The sequence below is a fragment of the Euprymna scolopes genome, chromosome 35 (genome assembly GCF_053919585.1).
Source record: "Euprymna scolopes isolate OS-2025 chromosome 35, ASM5391958v1, whole genome shotgun sequence".
Taxonomy (NCBI): Eukaryota; Metazoa; Mollusca; class Cephalopoda; order Sepiida; family Sepiolidae; genus Euprymna; species Euprymna scolopes.
In genome coordinates this window covers 70988557-71001932 of record NC_136516.1, presented here as the reverse complement: position 1 = coordinate 71001932, position 13376 = coordinate 70988557, and the positions used below count along the sequence as shown (strand labels likewise).

Genomic DNA, 13376 nt, shown 5'->3' with positions numbered 1-13376 from the left:
AGTCTGACAGGAATAAGAGATCACCAGGTTCTCTAGTGGAACTGACATCAGATCCCAACTTCTGCTTATTCACTATTAAATAAAAGGAATCTATTTTTAGTTAAAATGAGATCTTTCTTAGCCCATAAAAAATTTTTTTTTTTCAAGTAAAATATTTGTTTATACGCAAGAAAATGTAGATCTTACCTGCTTGTTTGTCAAAGTACAGATGTCATCATTTTGTGATGTCATCTTTTTCGTCATTTTTGATGGAGAGTGTATACTTGTATATATATTTCATGCATCTTTATTTCTATACTAGCTCGACCCGTGTACCAGCATTACCCGATGGAAAGATGGCATAAAGCCAGATTCATTAAAAGAACCCCCACTCCTTCAAAAACAAATTAAACTATAATTATCTAGCGCATTATCGTACACTGAGCTAATTTTGTTTTGTTTTATGAAGTGGTCAATAAGTTAAGAATCGAGGTCCCAATGTTAAAAAGCCTGTTAATTGACATATAAAAATATGCATACCCCCCCTCAAGGAAAGTAAAAAATAAAAAATGTCTAAAAAGATATTTCAAGCAATCATGAAACCATTGGTTCTTGAGCCTTTCCATTTAAGAGAAATCCTTCTAGACTGAAGTAATTTTGTTTGTATGAAGTGTTCAGTAAGTTAAGATTTGAGGTCTCCGCTAATAAAAAGAAATGTTAAAAAGCATGTTAATTAACATATTTAACAAATATTAAAAACAAAATATTATCAATAAAAAATGTTTTAAAGAAATATTATAATCAATCCTAAAACCATTGATTCTGGTGTTTTTCAGTGAAGGAAAAATCCTTTTAGACTGAGGTATTTTTGTTCTGTTTTTATGAAGTGATCGATAAGTTAAGAAATAATGGCTCACTAATAAAAAGAAATGTTAAAAAGCACATTAGTTAGCATTTAAAGAAAATGTGCATCAGGGCCAAAAAATGTGTGCTTCCCCACACAAAAAAGGAAAACACTGAATAAAAAATGTTTATGAATTAAATTGTTGTTGTGTAATTGTCTGGAATCGTAATTCATGTATCCTAGTTTCTAGCTCATGTAAGGAAAAAAATATGTAATAATACTAATAGTAGTAGTAGTAACACAACAATAAAAATAATAAAAAGAAGTCCTCTCAAATAAAAAAAGGAAGCAGTGAATAACGGTGTTTATAAATGATATGAATAATAATATTAGTAGTAGTCGCAATCAGTAATAACAAGCTATAGAATAAAGGTTTATGTCCAAGTAGCCAATGAAACTGTCGTTAAAATTAGGAGTGAAAAGGATGGAAGCGTTTATTATTTCTTTACAAAATAAGTGTTATATGAAAAACAAAATTAAAATGAAATAAGTGAATTATGGGAGATTGAGAGGAGAAAATAATGAGTTAGTAAGTATCATGTTACAACCTGTAAATATGACTTATTTTAGAAAGCGACTCTCCTCAGAACTATTATTTATGACAAGCCTGCTTACATGGAGTCATAAGTAACTTAATTCACTTTCATTTAAATATTAATTCCTGATAGTAGAGTGGAAGAACGCTACCCTGCAAAGCCAAGGTTGGCTTAGTTGACTGTGACCAACAGTAATTATCACTTTCTGTACTGATGATTGCTTTAGCAAGAAGCACTAGTGTCTGTAGGCATAAAAATTATTAATATCTATTAAAAAATATTATATATATATATATATATATATATATATATATATATATATATGGTGTTTTTAGAGGCAGCAAACTTTAAATTGACAACTCTATTTTCTTTAAACTTTTTAGGCGACTATTGGTTATTTTGAGTTCAGCTTGGTTTGGCATTTCGTCATAAAGACTGACATTCGAGCAGTATTTGCAAATTGTGTAAATTTATTTTATTCATATATGATGAAAAATAATTTCATGAAATGGATCTGTAAATTGGTCACTTCATTCATGCCATTTAACCCCATTAAATTGTTTTCTTTGTGGATATGTAAAGTACCATGTCTATGCGGATAAACCAGACACAATAGACCACTTGGAAGATAACGTTCAACGCATTATTGCTGAAATTTAATGTGTAAAGTTTGTGAAAGATGGATTACTAAATTACGTCATAAGCATGCAAGCTGCTGGCCATATGCCCGAAATTGTATTTAAATTATCAATGTATTAATTAAATTGCATGATTAAAGTATAAATCTTTGGAATAAACTCGATATTTGTATAATAGATATTTTTCCTGTGATTTATTTCAATTTAAAGTTTGCTGTCTTTTAAAAAGAACACACTTTTATATGCATATATTTCAAGTATTCACTATATGCACATACAATCTCCAAATATATATCTTCTGGAAAAACTTAGAAATAATGATAATGTATTTGTTTTCAAAGACTGCAACAGCAAGAGTGGTGACGATCCTGATTTGCAAAACGATGGAATTCTTTAAGTTTTGTTGATTAGAATTGTTTTTCAGTAATATTTATTTCGACTCAAGTTGCAAAAAGAAAAAAAAAAACTCTTGTGACTAAAAATATTTAAAATATTTGACCCAACCCACTCCATAATAGATCGTTGTAATGACTACCCACTGAGTAGCCCAAACAAAACCATCTATTAATGTCACCGTTATACAGTTACGAAACCCAGGAACCTGTAAAGCTCTGTGACTCGCAGCAGTCCAAAGCCAAAAATGCATACAAGATATATTTTTACACTAAACAATGTTTGATAACAAAAATATATGGAATCATTTAGAAACACAAGAGTGCAAAGTTTACGAAACAAAAAAGAGAAAGTAATGATTTTATTCTAGAGAACAAAGTCAATATGCAGTGATGACGAAGAAGATGGGTTTGGTCTTGTGCAAAGTCAGGTTAGAAATAAAATATTTGCTGATAACACTACAAATACTAGGAGAAAACGAATATACACATAGCTAAAGAATGGCCTTCAGTCCGTAATGGAATTGGGACATGAATGGACGTTAATATTCAATGCTGCCAAGACTAATTCTTTACGTTAACAATTACAAGAAACGTTCTCAGCCACCGATTGCTATAACTAATAATATGCTACCTGAAAACTCTTCATTCAAACTCCTCGGCTTAACATTCACAGATAACATGAATTAACACAAATACATTGAAGACGTTGCCAAGAATGCTGCAAAGAAAATGGGCTCTCTCTACTGTGCTAGAAAACTACTCACACCTGGCAGTATCCTGTATCTTTACATAGCCACCATTCACCCATACATGGAATATTGTTGTCACATCTAGGCTGGTGCATCTATCACTAGTCTCTCCCTTTTAGACGGAGTCAAAAAAAAAAAAATGAGGCTCCAACCTTGTGGTGAATACTCCTTATAAATCCCTATTAATCCCTCCAACCTTATAAATCCCTATTAATCTCTTACTTTGCATAGAACAGATATCATGACACTTAATTCATTATATATAAGAAAAGTTCATACAAAATTTCATCCAGATCGACTCAGTAGTTTCTTTGAAAAAGGGGAGCAGACGGATTGACTAAGAGAAATATGATATATATTATACAAATATGTGCTGATTAGCAATCCATATTGGCACATAATTAGATAATACTATAAATATGTAAATATATTATGCTCTTACAAATACAGTTGAGCACTACGCAATTATTTCTTTAAACACATTATAAGAGTTTGAATTACCTATTAGCACCAACCCTAACTTCGAGTGTTTTCAGTTCTCTGTACAAGGGTTTGTCGGGACAACCTGACATGAGGATATTTCAATCTTCAGTAAGCCATGATTAAATATTAAAAATAACATTGTATTTAAAGTCCAAATAAGATCCCCTAGACATACACTGGTGCATACAAGGAATGGTGCACCTTTTTCTATTGATGTTCTCTCAAGTAACAACATTTAATTGGACATTCCACCAGACCAGAAGAATTCTTGTCCTGGATTTCAGTAATAATAATAATAATCGACGAAGGCAAGGGAAATTAATTTTTTTGATTTTTTCACTAACTAAACGCTTGCGAGGTGGAAGAGAATTTAATGGAACATTCGAATATCTGTGTATCTCATGTAGAGTTCACGTATTACTGTGATACTATCGACGTTCTACCCCCTTAAGTGTTAGTTAGTAAAAACAAAACAAAAATAGGAGAAAAGCTATAACAAAAAACAGGAAATAAGTTTATCAGTAGAACAAACATATAAGAAGTGAGGTTGGTGGATAGACAATGGAGAGGAAGTTGTTCACCAACGAAAACAAAAGGCAGTTGAAATAGAATTGTTAATCAAGGTGTGGCAGTAACTGGGACAAAAGAATCGGACAATATTGGTCAATATAATTAGAGTTTATGGACGGTTTTAGGAGTGGCAATGAGTTTTGCAACAGTTTATGACAGTTAGGAACTGTTTACGGACAGTCTTGAGTTTAGGACAGTTGAGGGTTAGGGTTGGTACATAACACAGAGCAGATTGAGATGAGCTGACATTCACTTATGACCGCAGCCTCAACAAAATGTGTACATGTGGACCTAAGTGTTTAGGAAGTTGTTTCCCACAATGGTGTCACACACACACACACACACACACACACACACACACACACACACACACACACACACACACACACACACAACATCATGAGTCACATCTTCTGTTTGGTGCAGATTGCGAATCCATGGGACTTATTTTTTGCTGTTCCTTCCAATCCAGGGTAAGTTGGTTGATGGACGCCCAACTCTTGAGTGATGTCCAATCAAAAACATTTTCTCTCCATCTTCTCCTTGGCTTTCCTCTGCCTCTTTTGCCTTCTAACATACCCTCAAAGCATAACTTTGACAGGCCAGTGGTTGATCATTTGACATGGCCAGAAAGTTTAAAGGTTTTACTTTTGATTTTATCAAATAAAGGGGGTAGGGAAGTAGTTTGATAGAGGGTGGATATATTTTTTTTTTGATTAAGCGACGTCCTGTAATGAAACGCATTATGTGATTTTGAAACAGCTCTAAATGCGATTGGCTAATTGTTTAGCTCATGTGATACATTCAAGGCCATATAAAACTACTGGGAGGATATAATTAAATAAAGTTTTACTTTAACAGTTATCGGCACTTTTAAATTTTAGCATGGTGCTGTGTTTTGGGAAAGCCACCTAACACAGCCCGATTCTGCGTCTCAATGCCGTCTCGTGATCACTGAAGAAAGTCAATTTATGCCTTAAATAAATGAATTCGGTGACCTGTTTGATGAGTTTACTGTGAATAGTCATATTTAGGTTAAACTGTGATTTAGCTGTACACATATATTCTGTTTTCTTTGGGTTTATTTCTAATCCTATCCCCTCTGCATTCTTTGCTAATACATTAACAAAAACTTGGGGTTTATGTGTGCATTCATTAACAAGAACGATGTCATCAGCGTAGAAGAGGTTGGTGAGGATTTGACAACCTGTAAAAAAAAAAAAAAAAAAAAAACGCTTTGATAAGTCTCTTCTATCTTAAGCATAAGAGCAGCTAGTGCAACATAGAACAGGATTTCTGAAAGCATATCTTGACGCCCTTTTTCATGTTTACAGAGCAGATAAACCCAAGGTTAGTTTTTATAAAAGCCTGTGATCCTTCGTAAAGTGATTTTAGGAGATTAATGTATTTTTTGTTGAGGGGGGGGGGGGAGTTGTCTAAAATTAAAAACCAAAGTTTGTCTAATTTGATAGTATCGAAAGCTTTTGTAAAATCGATAAAAATGATGTCTAGTGGTTTATTAAACTCGATTGATTTTTCAGTCAATTGGCTAAAAGCAAAAATCTGTTCGATTGTGCCCCTTCCAGGTTGATGCAGCCCACACACACAGCCCAACTGATATATATACAGAATGTGTCAAGTGGGAGAACATACATTAACCTTAAGAAGAGGATTTCTGAGAACTTCGACTGAAGTAAAATCAAATATATATAAAGAGATATTCTTATACAGAAAAAGAATATGCAGCCACCTGCACATTTAATATCATAAAATAAATATAATACTTTAACATCTAAATCAATCTAAAAGGGTTGATATGCCATAAAACAGACAAAAATCTTTATATTCAATAATGCATTTACATTTGGCAGGCGGCAAACGGTTACTCAAATAACAATTCTAGAATTCCTCTTTTTGACGTTACCAATTCTAAAATCTGTATACTTTTCTAGTTCAGCTCTTTCTTCATATTTCGAAATCAGGTTTCAGACAACTGAGAACGACTTGTTCAAAGTGTCTGTTGGCTTAGAGGTTTCTAAATGGAAAGTTCAATAAATGGAATTTGTCTTGTATTGCAAATGCAACTACTTTATTCGGAACAGACGGATTAAGTTCCTTCGTCTCTCAGTTTTGGTTCGTCGATTTGGGTCTCAACAGATGAAGGTGTGCATTGAATCAATACTGAATCTCTATTTAATGGAATGCACCAGAACTTTGGATTGCTTGCTTAGTCAGAATTTATTTCTATATCTAAATTTTTTAGGTATAATTTCTGATTGTCAAATGTTCAGAAATTATATTTAAACTAGCATTTTAGCCCGGCCTTGCCTTGCCCGGGTGTTTGGAGGTGTGTGTTGAGCAAAAAAAATTTTTTTTTTAAAGTGGTAGTAGGAAGACAGACTCGAACCTGTAACGTGAAGAATGAAAAGAACGGGAAAAAACATGATGTCTTTACTGTTACGGCCACCACCAAACCGGAAGTGACGTAGGTTTAAATTAAGGCTAGACAACCGAAAAGAGGGGATGACTTTCGAAAATATTGGCGAAAAAAGCAACCCCTCCCTGTTGAAAAGTGGCCAGTTGAGGGTGAAGAAATTAATGTTTTTAGCCAATTTTTTGGTATTTGTCGTCTGAAGAGTCGAGCTTCAAAACGATACTGCTCTTGTGAAAATTCGTCGCCTCTGTCGAAAGTTTTAGGCAGGCATGCAAACATACATACATTTATATATTGGTAGCTCAAATTTTCGACCCAAACTGACTAAAAAGCTCACCCTATCTCTGAATACTCTTTATGTAAAATTTCAAATGTTTAGACCAGAAATTGTCTGAGTGATTTGGTAGAGACCGCAGAGGTCAAATTGTTTTAAACTTTGCCCCCTATTATGACCCCTTAACATTTATTTTTTTGAGCTCAAATCAAGTTATTACGTTAGATCCATGTCCAAGGAACCTATATTTAAAATTTCAAGTGTTTATACCCAAAATTGTCGGAGGAGTTTGGTAGAGTTTTCAAAGGTCAAATCGTTGAACTTTGACTCCTTAATAGCCAAATTTCTGACCGAAAACGAATTACAAAGATTTTCCCAAATCTCACTACCCTGTGTATCAAATTTCGAATCTGTAGACTGAAAATTGCATAGGGAAATGTACACAGACTGACAGACAGACAGACAGACAGACAGACACACACACACACGCACACACGCAGACACATTTACTTTTATATATAGATAGATAATCAATAATCAAAATAATCCGATGAAAGAAAGAACAGGCGATTTTGACTAAAGTTAACACTTTACACAGCCTATCATCACAAGTGATTTTAGAAGTGTTATTACCGCACAAGAAGAAAGGCCCGGCTTATAAAATTAACAGCACGTTCTTTTATATGGCAGGGGCGTGTTAGAAATTAATGTTTCTGTTTAGAGCGGAATTGAACCATGATACTTGATTTTTACATTTTACACTTTAATTCAAGCCAATATATAAAAATAATTTTATAATATCAGCAGTAGGTTCTCTACAGTGTAATGTAAACTACAATGTATTGTGGATTAAGTCACTGTGAGGAAGCATGTGAAGCTTCCTCCAGGTACTCTACGGTGGGTCCCCTACTAAAGCATTCGATTTGACGATTTGATTGAAAATAAAAATGTGCGATCTCACCGATTTTGATAACAAGACAATATGGGAGAATGAAACAATCGTTGATTTTAATTCAATCCCGGGCAACGTCAGATCTCCCGCTAATCTATATATATTTATATATATTTTTACATTTTCACCTCAAGCAAGGCAAATTGCCACTTAGGGGCAACAACTACTGGGGTACTATGTAGGGATTTGCGCAGCAAGATGTCGGTTCACATTACACTTGAACTTCTGCACATCAGTACTGTTGGGGAAGCAGGGACCTGGAATGGAAATCCAAAGTCTAGCGGTTCTGGGGAAGAAACTATTGGAGTAGAAAGATCTTTACATCTAGGGATCTCTACAGTGTGGGGGTGGGATTTATATATATATATATATATATATATATATATATATATATATATATATATATATATATATATATAAATTGTAGGTCTTATATATAAATTTCTTTCAGAAAATACAATTTTCAAGAAAAAAATTTATTATTTGAATAAGAAATACAACATTTAAAATACTTTCCTTAATCCATGAATTTTCAATGTAAACCTTATCTCTTTAGAGGAAAGTCATTAGCAAAGTATTTCCTCCATGAATTAAGTAAAGTATTTGAAATGTTGTATTTCTTGTTCAAACAATAAATTTTTGTCTTGACAATTGTATTTTCTGAAAGAAATTTAAATATAAAATTATTTTGTTAGACTTTGAACAACAAGATTGATTAATCTGCGATCTAATTCATCTCATAATTTGGATATATATATATATATATATATATATATATATATATATATATATATATATATATATATATAAAGATATACTTCGGAGTAGTTTTTATTTAACAATCAGTGGTTATGTAAACGTGAGATTGTAGGTTTACAAAATATTACTGGCAGTAATATTCTATAAGTTATCCCATCTAAACGAGAATTGCTCGATATTCAAGATAGAGCAAATAAATTAAATTGTAATTCAATGAATTTCAAAAAACTCTCATTGAAATGAAATGAAGTGGTTGAGTTTCATATCAAAGAACTTTTATTATTCTAAGCAAGACAAAGAATGTTTTAGAAAGTTTATCTCCTTAACCTATAGGGTTTCGATGTCTACCATCTCATCAGAGGAGTGAAAATATTAGCAAATAGTTATAAAGGTATGCACCCTATTTGCTAAAGTCAGTGAGACATGGAAAGTCAAAGTGAAAATAATATATTTATCAGAAGTTCTGAGAAATATATTATTTTCACTTTGACTTTCCATGTCTCACTGACTTTAGCAAATAGGGTGCATACCTTTATAACTATTTGCTAATATTTTCACTCCTCTGATGAGATGGTAGACATCGAAACACTATAGGTTAAGGAGATAAACTTTCTAAAACATTCTTTGTCTTGCTTAGAATAAGAAAAATTCTTTGATATGAAACTCAACCACTTCATTTCATTTCAATGAGAGTTTTTTGAAATTCATTGAATTACAATTTAATATATATATATATATATATATATATATATATATATATATATATATATATATATATAAACTGTGTGGTGTTTGTGAGAAAGAACCCTAGCAAAGTATTCCATTATAAAGAAAAAATTAAAAATAAGAACAAATATCTGTTAAAATTTTACAGATCAGAAAAACATTGGTACCATTGGTTTCCAATCTGATTTAAGGGAACCAGTTTATGCTATAAAAAATATTAAAGAATATCTGCATGAATATAATTACACGTTATAGTTAACTAAATATGATCATCCCATAAAAAAAACTAATAGGGAATTGATTGAAATAAATGTTTAAAAAATATGCAAATTAGCTAGATCTTTTGCAAATTAATGTAATTCCACGATCCATATATAACAAAGTTGTATTTTCTTTTTTAATAAATAGAAAAAAAGTGTTTTTAATATGAATATCAATACACAAAATAACACAAATTTATAGGAGTGCGCATGTGTGTATATATATATATATATATATATATATATATATATATATATATATATATATATATATATATATTTATATATATATATATTTATATATATATACATATATTTATATATATATATGTATACATATATTTATATATATGTATATTTATATGCGTTTTATTTTTTATTACCGTATCTTTCTGTTAAGTTACATTATTGTTTCAGCTACCCGGCCGTTTCTTTTTTTTGGCCGTCTGTAGCTTCCTCAGATTTTTACAGAAATATGTATATTTATATATATTTATATATATGTATATTTATATATATATTTATATATTTTTATATATATATATATATATATTTATTTATTTATATATATATTTATATATATATTTATATATATATTTATATATTTATATATATATATTTATATATATATATATATCAATATATATATATATATATATATATATATATATATATATATATATATATATATATATATATATATATATATATATGTAATGTTACTGGGAGACGTTGCATGATGTTTTCCACTGATTCTGGCTTCTGGCCGAAAAAAAATATATTGTACTTTTTGATTCCAAACTCTTTGTCAGAAAAGACATATGCTTCCACCTCCACCCGACCCCACCCCAAAATCGCAAAACTGAAAAAATGCCTTAAGCTACAAGTAATGCAGAAAGCTAACAACACGGGAAGTGGAATATTTGATGAGCTTGAAGGATCGTAACTGTCACCCTTAGAAACAGTTAACATGGTAACAGGACACGGAGTATAAAAGCTGTTGGCTTGCAGACATCACTTCGATAGCAATGGCTATACAAATTTATTTTATCATTTCACAAATACTGCTGGATAGTAAGCGTTGAAATTGTCAAGAGATATAAAAATGTCTTCTGGAAATAAATTGAGAGATAGAAAAATGCCTTCTGGAAATGAATTAAGTGGTAGAAAATTCTGGAAATTAATTGAGTGGCAGGAAAATGCTTTCTATAAATGGATTGACGGGTAGGAAAATGTCTTTGGAAATAAATTATAAAATAGAAAAATGGCTTCTGGAAAAGAAATGAAAGAGAAAAGATATCTTCTGGAAAAGTGTTGCTAGACAGAAAACGTCTTCTGGAAATTTATTGAGAGACGAGGTATTCTTATTTCACTTTATGATTTTATTTGTTTTTTGTTTTTTTGTTTTTTCAGAATATACTGACCTTCTTTAGAAACAGACATTCATTTTTCTTATGTGACACTCATTTCATTACCAATTTGCTGAAGATTTCAGTAATTCAATGGTCGGAGACTATTGAAATACTGACATCAAGTGCCTTAAACATTTGTATCACACTTTGATGTTGATTTTATTTTACAATTGCTTACAAATCTCAAAAATTATCAAGAGGGCACACACAGCATAATTATGTTGACATCGTTAGATCACCGAAGTTAAGCAACGTTTAGTATGGTAATATAAGATGGGTGAACATTTAGGAATATCAGGTGCGGTATAAACGAAGACATCTTCCTGCAAGAACTGCAAAAACCTAATATTGTCACCCCCCCCCTGACGGGGATATATACATGTAACTAGATACCGCTTATGAATTTAATATTCCCCAGAAACTTCCTCCTTCGAAGGAAACAGGTTCAACCCATCTAGGGTGAATACCATTGGGTTATCAAGAGTACATGCTCGTCCTTGATATTGGTCATTTCCAAGACCCTCATTACCAACAAAGTTTCTGAAACTACCTGTTTTTAATTTACTAATGAATCATCACTTCCATAGCCCTTGAGCCCCTGGAGGGGCATAGGCCATCTACAACTTTCGTAGATGTTTTTGTAGCGAGTTCTTTTTACAGGGTTAGAATGCTGGCCCCACGCCCAACCTTCCCAGAATGTAAATACAGCCCCTAGCCTTCCCAAATGGTCACCCATCTGGTACTAGGTTGGGCCTGGGGCCAGCACCCTTGCCAGAAGGTAAATACAGCCCCTAGCCTTCCCAAATGGTCACCCATCTGGTACTAGGTTGGGCATGGGGCCAGCACCCTTGCCAGAAGGTAAATACAGCCCCTAGCCTTCCCAAATGGTCACCCATCTGGTACTAGGTTGGGCGTGGGGCCAGCACCCTTCCCAGAAGGTAAATACAGCCCCTAGCTTTCCCAAATGGTCACCCATCTGGTACTGACCAGGCTCAACGTTGCTTAACTTCGGTGATCTGGCGAGAACCGGTGTGTCAACGTGATTGTGCCGTATATGAGTTACCACTTATTAAGGTAAACAACAACTCGAGGATAAAGTTTAATGAGATTGCCAGATTGTCAGTTAAATCCTTATGAGAGGATTAAAACTGGCGGATTTATTGAACAAAGTTAGACCTCTGAAGAGTCTTTATGCAGATTTTTTCAACTCATCAAAAGTTTACACATGAATTAGACAGAAAGAGAGGAAAAATGCTTCAAAAGAAAGACGTTACAGACTTCTAATTTGTTAGCTATGCCTCGTCCCGGGCAACGCCACGTAACTCTGTTAGCTATTAATAAAGCTTTGTATGTCTGTAACATTCAATTAGCTAAAACATCAGGACACATTCTATAAATAATTATGTTCTCCTGTTCAACTAAAAAAAAACAAAAAAACAAAAAACGGAAATCCTTACCGTTGCACCATTTAAGGTATTTACTGAATGATTTTCGTAAATAAATGCTTCAGGGAAAGAACTTCGTTGTTGTGCTAGTAATTGGTTGCAACAGTGACGTACCTAGCTCATAGGGAGCACGGGAAGTGGCCACCTGGAGGGGTCATATTAGAAGGTGTGTGTGAAATGAAAGCTCAACTTGAAACGTATATATAACAAGATGCTTTTATAGTTTTAGACTTCTCCCACACTGATATATGCAGAATTCTTTTTATATGCCTTCCCACGGAGTTAGACACAAGATCGATTTTTTAAATGAGAGAAAAATCCAGCTCTCCCAAAAAGGTGTAATATTGTCTTTAATAGATTAATATGTTTACACATGGGACCCACACATTGTAGCAGACTGCGTCACAAGGAACATAAAACAAGCAATAACTCGACTCCTTTTTACAACATTTATTTCCTCATTTTCCCGCCACTCATGACTTCTCATTAGGGCTGTGACGTCACTCACGTCTGTAATGTGATTGTCCTCTCTAACATCCTCTCTCTTTTTTATAATCTTTCTTTTTCCTTACTGTGACGTCATTTCACACAAAACTCGATATGAATAGAAAAAAAGGCTACCTTTTTTCTTACTTGGTCTTTGGGCAAAGATCAAAGTGTAGTATCTGTCCTGATGCTGCACTACACTTTTTTGGTCTTGGTTAATGGAGGAGAAATCCTTTGTGACTGATACATTTTTTTATTTTTGTTACTATCCAGAGTGCAACTTTTTGGGGAACTGGTTTCCCCCCACATTAAAAATCGACCTTATGTCTAACTCTTCCCTCGTGGGGAGGCAAGTAAATAACCAGAAAAGACTC

At 32.9% G+C, this 13376-nt stretch overlaps 1 protein-coding gene and 1 pseudogene across 13 annotated transcripts in view; one reads left to right on the top strand and one right to left on the bottom strand.

Moving 5' to 3' along the window:
- The window catches only part of LOC145259913 (rap guanine nucleotide exchange factor 6-like), a 917527-nt gene that overhangs the window by 99631 nt on the left and 804520 nt on the right, over positions 1–13376 (top strand). The window lies entirely within an intron of this gene.
- On the bottom strand, positions 12011–12127 carry LOC145260140 (5S ribosomal RNA; annotated as a pseudogene).